Raw genomic sequence first — 11381 nt, forward strand, 5'->3', positions numbered from 1 at the left:
GGGGAGATCCCGGGCTGGGAAGGGCGTTGGAGCACCTCCGACCGCCCCCACGCCGCCCCCGAGAGACCTGGGGAGGCGGGACACCGGCCGGATGCGGCGAGGGCCCCGCAGCAATGCGGCCACCCCAAGGGCTGCAGAGTCCGAGCCCATTTCCAGCAGGCCGGGGTCCGAGGGGGCCCGTATCCACGTCCACAGCCAGATCCCTCCACAGAAGCCCCCGCGCGCACACTCGGGAGTCTCTGCCCAGAGGAGAGAGGGCTGGTTCCGGAGCCCACCCGCTAGTCGCGCAGGACCACGGTCGCGCGAGGCGCAGGCACTGACCGTTCGGCCGCAGCAGGTTCTCCCGCGGTTGCCCCCTCCGAGGGGGCTCCCGTCCCGCCCCAAGCCGGCGGCCGCCGCCACAGGACGCGCTCTCCCGCTCCAGCCCGCTGAGGCGCCGGGCAGCTCCGAGGTGGCAAGACCCACTTGTACTCTCCCGTACAGCGTCCAGCAATTGAGACCTGGCCCCCGTGAGGTGGCTCCCGGCGACGACAGCGAAGTCGGGGACCAGGGCTTACAGTTGAGGTTTGAAAACTGCAGCCGCGTTGCGGGGCAGTGCCCAGCGCTGAAGCCGCCCCTCGCTGGCAGAGCCAATCCGAGAGCGCGTGGAGGGCGGGGCCGCCACGTGACGGGAGGGGCGGGGTGTCGGCCGGCCGCGCGTGCTGCGGGGCGGGCCTCAGCCGGGAGTGGGTGTGGCCCGCGCCGGGCCAGCCAGCGGCCCGGCAGAGCCGCGGAGCAGGTGCGGCGCTGGGGTGATTGCCGCGCGGCAGAAGCGAGGCGGGCGCTGTTAGAACTGCGCCCAGGGATGCAGCACTCACAGGGTGCGCCACCCCTGCCTTCAGCGCGGTCATTCCAAGAGGTGTGAATATCTGCGAACTGGAGAGAGGGAAGAAGCAAAGTGAGTTCCAGCTAGTTTCGACTTATCCCCAGATTTCTGTGCCTACCAAAGGCCTGTTTTTGGACTCCCCTGTCATCTTTCCTATGACCTGAACCCACCCGTCAAATGGAGAGCCCAGTTTGCGACGGCAAGAATCAACATCCTTTGCGGATTTATGGAGCCAGGGCCCAGCCACTCCAGTCTGCTCCGGTGCAGAGTCCTTCTGAGTCACGGCTGCAGGCCGTGTAAGGAGAGTCGGAATAGGATGAATTGCTGACTTTGCATTTAGAGTGCTAAGGGAAAATACGAAGGCCGACAGCAAACTTCTTGGGATCTGTTTACCCCTTGAAGATAATAATAAATGTTGGAAGTTCTGTCTAAGACACACTTGAGTTCTGTTTACATGATTTAGGGTTGTTTGCAGAGTATACTCCAGATAATTGTAGACTATTGGAAAACTATATTGAGAGGGGAATCGTTCTCTTTCAAAAGAATATAATAGTCCTCACATAAAAGGAGGTTTTCTTTTTCAATCCCAGTTAGATAAACAAATTCCCATTGAGCCATCGTTTGCTCTTCCATACTGTTATTTTCCCAAAATAAATGCATAAAATGCCTCACATTTAATGAAGTCGGTTTATTATTACTTAACTGACTCATCCTAATTTAATGTGTGTATTCTCTTAGCCTTCTCACTTGGAGAATATTGCTTCTGTCTAGTTTCTTGTTGCTAAAAATTGGACTGACTGGAGAAGGCTAAAATTAGGATGGAATCCAAAAAAAAAAAAAAATTCCACGCGCTGAAAGAGACTTTTCAGCTATCATTATCTATGAGTCAACAAACCAAGAAGACTGTTCCCATCTCTTTTCAAAACATGGGGGCAGCATCCAAGAGGTTTCAGCACCAGCACTGAAATCAGTAACCCCAAGGGACTAGAATAAAGAGGGCCCAAATAGACTGCACCACCTCTGTGATTTTTGGTGTGTGGGTGTGTGTGTTTAACTCTGGACCTCTTCAGTTGCAACATTCGATCAATTGCCAGCTCTTAGCAGTCTCCTGACACTCAATCTGCCTTCCCCTCTGTCTCTAACCCAGTCCCACATCGCTTCATACCTAGATGAAAACCTTTCTCCATCACAGCTTTAAACCAAGCAAACAAGCCCTCTGCTCTAATCAATCAGCCTCCTGGGGTCTTTTCTTGTCTCACATTTTCCTGCCTCTGCCTTGGCTCTAGCTTTTCACCCTCCTCCTCATCAGCCTCTGGTGGTCATCAGTTCCAACTTTAAGAAGGTTACCCTCTCCAGAAATCAGAAATCTTTGCTGATTTCTACTTTCCACTCCCAGCTCTATCACCTCTTTGCCTTGCATTCCTAGGTGTAGGGCTCACATTGTAAATATTTCATGTGTTTCTCTTATACCCCTGAATATATTGTTAACCCTTGTGCCTGGTGTCAGCTTTGCCATCTAGGATTTAGCACACTATCCCAAGGACGTTCGACTATACTTGCTTGGTCTCCAACAGTCAAGGAATTCTCGTGCTGAGGAGCAGGTTATACTATCTATGGCCTTGCAATAAAATCCAGGAGTCAATGTGTTCCTCCATCCTACTTCATTTACTTAAAGTCATTCATCATAGCCATGTCAAATGTTCTTGTTTTCACGCCCTTGAGTAGGAAATCCCCACGTGACCTAATGGTCATTCTGTGGTCATTGCCTCTGACTACACAGTTCGTTAAGTTGATTCTTGAATGCCACATACTGACCAGGGATGGTGGTTATTATGGGCTAAATGTGTCGCTGACAAATTCATATGGTGGCGTCCTAACCCCCAGGACCTCAAAATGTGGCTGTATTTGGAGATAAGACTTTAAAGAGATAATTAAGGTAAAACAAGATTATATAGGTGGGCTTGAATCCAAGATGAAGAGATTATACCGTACCAACTACATGAAAAGTCAACCTACTGAATGGGAGAAAATATTGCAAATCATGTCTGACAAGGGGTTTAACATCCAAAGTATATAAAAAACTCATACAATTCAATAGCAAAAAACGAACAAACTGATTTAAAATGGGCAGCATGTCAGGATAGACATCTTTCCAAAGAAGACTTACAGATGGCCAACACATGAAAAGATGCTCAACATAATTAATCATCGGGGAAATGCAAATTAAAACCACAATGAGGTATTACCTCACACCTACTAAACAGCTATTATTAAAAAGACAAGAGATAACAAGTGTTGGAGAGTATGTGGTCATAAGGGAACCCTTGTGGAGTGTTGGTGGGAATGTAAATTGGTGCAGCCAGTATGGAAAACAGTATGAAGTTTCCTCAAAAATAAAAAATAGAAATACCATATGATCTAGCCATTCAATTTCTGGGTATTTAACTGAATAAAATGAAAATATTCACTTCAAATATATACATCCCCATGTTCATTGCAGCATTATCTACAATAGCTAAGATATGGAAACAACCTAAGTGTCCAAGGATGGATGAATGAATAAAGAAATTGTAGGTTATAGCTATAACAGAATATATTCAGCCATAAAAAAAAGAATGAAATATTCCCATTTATGACAATATGGATGAACCTTGAGGGCATAATGCTAAGTGAAGTAAGACAAAGACAAATACTGTATGATCTCACTTACATGTAAAATTAAAACAAACATATAGATATAGAGAACAGATTGGTGGTTGCCAGAGGCAGTAAGAATAGTGGTAGGAGAAATAAGTGAAGGGGGTCAAAGATACAAGCTTCCAATAAAAAATAAATAAATCGGGGATATAACATACAGAATGGTGACTATGGCTACTATTACTGTATTGTATACTTGAAAGTTACTAAGAGAGTAGATCTTAAAAGTTTCATCATCACTAGAAAAATTTTCTGCCTATGTAAGGTGATGGATGTTAACTAGATTTATTGTTGTGATAATTACACAATGTGTACAAATACTGAATTATGTGTAGCCCTGAAACTAATATAATGTTATATGTCAATTATATCTCAATTTAAAAAAGATTACAACAGACAACACAGATTCAGGGATGCCCATGTGAGGGCACATGGCATCACCTGTAAGCCAAGGAGAGAGGCCTCAGAAGAAACTAAACCTGCTGGCACCTTGATCTTTGACTTGTAGCCTCCAGAAGTGTGAGAAAATAAACTTCTGTTGCATAAGACATCCAGTCTGTGGGTGTTTGTCGTGGCAGCCCTAGCAAACTAATATAGTAGTCCCCAGTCACCTCCAAGTGACCCGAGACGGTGGCCTTTGTGATCATGTGATATTCATCACATTCTATCCAGGGAAAGAGACCCTCCCCAGTCACAGCACACCAGTCACCACAGGCTGACCACATACTTGCCAGGGAAGGTGACCCTCTCTGATGGCACATTTCGCCCAAGAGGTGCAGAGGATGAGGGTGGAATTTCAGACAGAGAGGAAGGCCCCAAATTCAAAACTCCTGCCATCGACATATGCTCCTTCTGAAGAGGAGCTTACCAGGTATTTTTGTATGGCCAGAAAAATTTGTGGCCAGGATAAAGGCAGCCAGACACAAAGGGGGACCAATTGCCTCCAAAGGAGCTTGGCTCAAACCTCCACTCTACAGGGGTACACATGTTGAATGGAGACAGCGTAGCCCAAACAGAGGTAGGAGGGCTAGGTGTAGTCAGACGGATAAGTTACAGTGCATTTATCCATGGTGCCTACAGCACATTCCAATTTTGAATGCATTTGGGGACCACAGTGATCTTGCATCCTTTGGCTCTCTTAAAGCAAAGCCTCTTAGCAGAAGTAATTGGGAAAAGTCTTCCCTTATAAGAGTTATGACTCAGACTGATAAACATGACTCCCTCAGAGGTGACACAATTCTATTCTCCAAAGCACCCATGATTGACTGGATCTAGATTGCAAATCAAGTCACTCACTCTAAACTTCTAAAACCACCCAAAAGAAATGTCATGCAGGCTATGTATGTCATTTTAAATGTTTAGTAGTCACAGCTAAGAATAAAAACAGATTATATTAATTTTAATAATACATTTTACTCAACCCAATATATCCAAAATACAGTCATTTCAACATGTAATCAAAGTAAAAATTATTAATAAGGTATTTTATATTTTTTTATTCATATTGTCTTAAATGTGGTGTATTTTACATTTATAACATATCCCAATTCAGATGCTAACTTTTCATTGGAAACACTTGATTTGTATTTAGATCATAAAAAATTTACCTTTGAAAAAAGATTCACATCCCTACATTATTTCAAACATAAAAGTTTTCAATAACTGAATACTGTATTCGTTTCTTAAATTTAATTAAAGTAGAATAAAATTCAAATTAAGTTCTGCCAGCTACATTTCAAGCACTCCATAAAAAACACATGGTTGGTGCCTTTTGTATTCACAGGTCCAGAGGGCTAGAAACATGCCTTCTAATGGCTTCTAAGCCTCAAATTGTTTAATGCAGTACTCAGAATAATGTAGGTTCTCAATAAATCATAGCAGTTTGGAACTTCAAACATCTGTAAGGCTCAGTAGCCCATTTTCCTGTTTCAGAAAGGAGAAAACCTAGAATGAGATAAGATAAGGGGCTTGCAGAAGATCACACAACTGAACTAAATTGTTCACATCTGGGCAAGAATTTTGGTCTCCTGATTCTTAATTCCAAGGTCTTTCCACCTCATTACATCAGACATACTTCACAAAAACATGATCTTAAGTTTTTTTGAATAATCATTTAAATGGTATGGGCAAAGGAAGACACATTACATCCCGGTTGCCTTTACATAACCTGATAAAGACAGCACACCCTAGAATACTTCAGGCCTCCTTCCACTGTGGCTTGGGGTCTAGGTAGTTAAATCTATCAGCAGCTCTACCTTGGCCTGTCACTTCTCCTTCTTCTTGGAGATGCCTCATTGCACATCCATCTCACCTGCCCCCAGAACATCCGGCCACATTTTTCTGTCTTCATCTGTCCCCTCCCAGCTGGTTACCACAATTTATTTAAGGTGCTTCAGAGCATGCTTTGTATTTGCAAATCAAAGTATTCAGTAGAAACTTCAGCCAAGTTGCAGAAGAGCTGCTACCCTCCAGCCGCAAAGCGAGCTAAGGTCCTACCTTATGAGAGTTGTAGAGAGAGAGAGATGTGTGTGTGGTTAACTGTGTCGCATCAGACAGACGTGTATTCAAGTCCCAGGTCTAGCCATTTCTAGTTGTGTGACTTTGGGCAATCCTTGATTTCCTCATCTGTAAAATGATGACATTTAATAATAGCAACGTCTGTGAGATTTAAATGTGATAAGGCATACACAGCACAGTGCCTGACAAAAGTAAGCCCTCAGTTCATACAGGCTGTTGTTATTGTCCAGTGGTCAGCAGGCTCCCTGAGGAGGAAATGCTTGAGACATAGTAGGTCCTAAGTAAGTATTTGTCGAGTGACTTTACTAATGATTTCCCTCAACTCTTAATGTTTGATGTTAAGAGATGTCATTGGGAAAAGATACGGAGAGAGAGGTGGCTGCTTCCTCCTTTAGAATCTACCCGATGGAGGCTACCGAAATGCAGCTGTACTGTCCAGGACTGTTGGTGATAAAGAAATTAGAGTCACCGGTATTTAAGGGAAGCATATATTAAATAGAACAAAGAAATCAATATAAGATATAAAAATGGTCATTTATTTGATTTGAGTAGGTAAATCTCTAGCAATTCTCCCCAGTAAATATCCTCCCTTTTCACTTTCTTAACAAACTTCCTCTACCAACTGCATACTCCATGAATCATGACCTGGTGTCATATTTCCTAAGAGCATATGGCAGGTAAGAAACAGTAAAGCTTCTAAAAGTAAAGGAACTGTTCACTGAGTCTTCCTACAACTGAAAGTAACAGATATAGATAAAGCAGAGCTAACTTTGAACGCCTACCAACTCCCTTGTTGGAGGTAATCTTTGCTTCAGCTGACTTAAGGTGACAGCAACAGCATTGAGAAAGCCAATTTTCCCCACTAGCTAAGTGCTTTGCATGGCATGAAAGTGTTGGTAATGTGGGACATGGTAATATTGATGATTATCATAATATCCCTGACTGTGAGAATATTCACAGCATCCTTGAATCTTTTCAGATGTTAGCCTTACCTTTAGATTTATAGAGAAGCATTTCATAGCTTTATTTTTACAGAAAGAGATACATGTATAGAGCTGTTCAGAAACATGAAAGGGCACAGATTATTAGCGTGAGTCTGTAATTTACTAGCTGTGAGAACTTAAACTGGTTGTAATATCACATGGAGCATGCCTCTGTTTTTTCATCTGTAAAATGGAAATAATAATATACTTACCCATAAGGTACATAGTAACAATAGCTCATAAATACTGAGCCTGGCACTGTTCTAAATGTGCTGTTATTTTTTTTCTAACTCATGTAATCCTCACACTCCTATGAACAAAGTGCTACATTTTCCTCCTTTCAAGATAAGAAAACTAAGGGACATGGAAGTCATACACTTCCTCAGAATTACCTGAGTTATTGAGTTATTAGTGGATTAGTAACTGTGTAGCCAAGATTCAAACTCACCGTCCACTACACAGTCTTGTGGCTGTGAACAATGGGCCCAGGTTCTTGGGTACTTAATCCACCATAGTCCCTGGAGTCCCTGCTCTTTTCATTCTTTTGTTTACTCTCACACTTATCATTCCCACATTTCTTTATTGTTGAAATAACTTTACAAATATGTAACAAATGAAAGATTCAGGAGGAGGCTAGAATGATCCGTGTGACAATGGATTGGAGTTAGAGACATTGGTATGAACCAATGTTTAGGTTAACATAGACACAGATGTTTATGTACAGAAATCTTTATATATATATGAAATATTACATACACATATCTCCTTGCTCTGCCAGCTGAGAACATGTAGAAGCAATGACATCCAGGAGCAATAAGCACACCTACTTCTAATGCCATTCTCCAGTTAAAGGAGCCAAACTCCTTGGAGAAATTGATGCTTCTAGAACTGGGGCAGAAGCATACAGAAGGGCCAGGAACACTGTGTAGGGACAGAAAGAAAGAAGTGCAAAGAAACAAAACCACCACAAAATGGTGGGGTAGGTCCACGGGCCCCAGGAGCCAACTGAAAGAGCTCCCAATGGCCAAAACTGGGACAATCTGAGCAACACAATAAATAAATTAAGTGGTATTGGATTATAACTCAGAAAGTATAAAATAAATATCTGCTAATAAATATTGATACAAACAAATGACTGAATAAATGGGAAGGCATAGACAAACCTTCCATGTAGAAGAGTTTATATACATAAACTACATAATTATCTACATAATTTCTGTAGATACTCCACCATCAAGCTGTGGATAACTCCCCACTCCTAAGTGTGGGCTGTGCATAATGACTTTCTTCCAAAGAGCCCAATATGGAAAGGGAGATAAAAAAGAGTAACTACAGTGCAAACACCTGATAAATAGTATCTCAATCCAGGTGATCAAAGTTAACAATAATTATGTCATATTGGTAATATGTACCCTTAATATGACATAATGAGGATGACAGTCTGCCTCTGTTGTCTTTATCCTCAAAAACCCATAACCCCAGTTTAACCATGAGAAAAGCATCACACAAATCCCAGTTGTGGGACAGCCTACAGAATACCTGACCTGTACCCCACAAGACTGTCAAGATCATCAAAAGCAAGTGAGGTCTGAGGAACTGTCATAACCAAGTGGTGCCTAAATGTGATGTGGTTCCCGAATGGGATCCTGGGACAGGAAAATGACATTGGACAAGAACTAAGGAGTTCTGAATAAAGTATGAATTTTAGTTAACAATAGTAACATCAATTCATTAATTGTGACAAATATACCCTACTAATGTAAGACACTAATAGGGGAAACTCGTTGTGGAGTACTCTCTGTATTATCTTTGCAATAATTCTGTTAATCTAAAACAAAAATAAAAATATTCTTTAAAAAAACGAATGTCCATCATTGCTAAAAATACACAAATTCAGGGTGTCTTGCCAATGGGTTTCAGGCCCGGGCAAGTTGACTATAGATTCAATGTGACCAAAGAAATGACAGTAGAATGTTCTTGGGGTGAAAGGCTTATACCCAACTTCTTTTCCTCGGTGCCAGGTCAATCACTAAAATCCCGTTCAGAGCGAGTCAGCATGCAGCAAGCCGGTCTCTGCCTCTGGACCTCTTTGCCTGCACAGTCATCCTCTGGGCCTCTCTGCTCTTGGCGCTGCCACCACCCCAGCCTCTTGCTCTGCTCTCCTGCAGCCTTGCAGCTGTGCCACCGTGTCAAGCACAGCACTGGGCAGGGCTCTTTATATAGTCAATAACGACGCATTGCCCACACGTGCAGTGAGGTAGCCAACCAGGGGCAGGTGAGAATTCTGGCCACAGAAACCTTCATTTAATCCACAAGGGAACCTTAAAATCAGAAATAAGAGCTGGAAAAAAACCTTTGAGATTAAAGGAGAGGATGAAATTCCATAAACTAACCTAAATACAGTCCTGCTGTTATTTTTGCAGCCTGTTCAAAATACCTTTATATTAGTAATTTGATGCATGCTCATCCTGTCAATCTCCAAGCAAAATTTCTAAATCTTAGATTAAAATAAATGTGACAGGAATGCAGAAAGAGATCCAAAGATTGTGTGTTTCAATATAATATATTTTATCTAATTCCAATCACACAAAGTAAACTTTCACCTAGCAATTCTCAAACTGTGGTAGGGAGACCCCAACATATTTTCAGGAATCCCCAAAGTCGTAATATTTTCATAACAGTACTAAGATATTTACCCTTTTCACTCTTTTCTCTCACAAGTGTATTAGTCAGTTTTCCAGAGTCTACAGAATATGTGGTATTACAAGTGTTTAATGTAGAGGCAGATGTGAGATTCCAAATGCTTTTTCAATTAAGCCAGAAATTAGAGATATTGCAAAAATGTTAAACAATGCCACTCTTGTCATTCTTTTCTTTTGTTTTAATATAGCTATTTTTGATGAAACACTTTATTTCTGTTAACATGCAATTGTTGCTATTGTTAACATGTAATTGTTATTTTAAGTGAGTTAATACATATTTTTAAATTTTCTTTTAATTTCTAATATGCTCACTATTGATAGATATAACCTACATAAACAAAAACCCTTTAAGGTCCTTAGTAATTTTTGAGTATAGAAAGATTGAGAACCATAGTTCTCATCATGGTGACCAGTTTATTCTTTCAACTTTGGGACATTTGTCCCTCCATGGTCACTTTGTATGTTAATCCCTTCAGCGTTTGAGAATTCCTCTTCTGTGGAGTCTATGGAAGCGAAAACGCCAAATCCTCACCTTCCCAGCCTTCCTTGCAGCCAGGACAGGAGCAGTTACCGCAGGTTCTGTCAACCACCTGTATGCACTTGAGCCTTACAAACTGCAGTATGTGAGGCTGGGGCCAGGATCAACTTCGTGCGGGAAGCAGAAGTGGCAGGAAGATCAGGTCCTTGAAGAAGTAGTTCTAGTGGCACCTCCGTTGCCCACTGTTAGTGGTGCTGACAGCACAAATCATAGTGCAGAATCTTTTGTTTCAGCAATAGTGCTGTCTTCACCAGAACAATCCACAGATGTGACTTTGTGCATATTTCCTGGTTGTCTTGTCCTGACCCTGGTTCTCCAGCCCAGATCTTTGTACTATGAGCTACCCAATATCTTTTAAATACATTCCTCTTCAGCCTCAATCATCCAGGCATATTTAATTGTTTGCCATTAACAGCTCTGATTGATCCTACCCAAAATTGGTTTCTCATGTAACTCCTGGAGTTATACATCTTGACTTGTAACATCAGTCTTTCTGAAATTCCACAAATAAATCATAGTTAACTCAAGGAAAGCAAAAGCAAAATGAACTTACCTTTTGCCTTATCTGCTGTAAGAAACATGCAACTACGTAAATAAATTTAAATGTTTAGCATTTTGAAAGATAAAAAAAATGTTGGTCTTCTACTCTAGCTATAAAATTTTACCTAAATTTTGAAATTTTGATCCAACTTCCAACCAGCAGAGTGTAAGATTTTCATTGTGTTACTTACCAGTTATGCAATTTCTGTAAAACAGGCAAGAGGCTCTGAAGAGAATGCCTGATGACGCCATGCCATGTGCTCAGTTTGTTATGAATCATTTCAAGTACTTTACAGCCATACTGAGCCAATTGAAACAGAAATGTTCTAATGCATTTGAGAGTATCTTGTTTTATAGAGTGCTTAAGAAAGGCACAAAAAGCACACTAGATTTCAAATGTACCAAATTATCCAGAAAGGATTTTGGAACTGGTTCCTATTAGGTTACTTTTTGTTATTCTTTAATGTGATACGTAAAAATATAATACTTTGCTGTTTGAGCTCCTACAGGCTGGAATGGTTCTGCCTTCCACAATTCTG

General features: G+C 41.7%; 1 protein-coding gene across 1 annotated transcript in view; it reads right to left on the minus strand.

Annotated features, from left to right (window-relative positions):
* Window positions 1-514, minus strand: part of STK17B (serine/threonine kinase 17b) — a 31547-nt gene extending 31033 nt beyond the window's left edge. Inside the window, exon 1 of the mRNA XM_037009113.2 lies at window positions 322-514. The gene's annotated coding sequence lies outside the window, so the exon portion shown is untranslated. The remainder of the gene's footprint in view (window positions 1-321) is intronic.
* Between the last annotated feature and the right edge of the window lie 10867 nt (window positions 515-11381).

Source organism: Manis javanica, chromosome 12, assembly GCF_040802235.1.
Source record: "Manis javanica isolate MJ-LG chromosome 12, MJ_LKY, whole genome shotgun sequence".
Classification (NCBI taxonomy): Eukaryota; Metazoa; Chordata; class Mammalia; order Pholidota; family Manidae; genus Manis; species Manis javanica.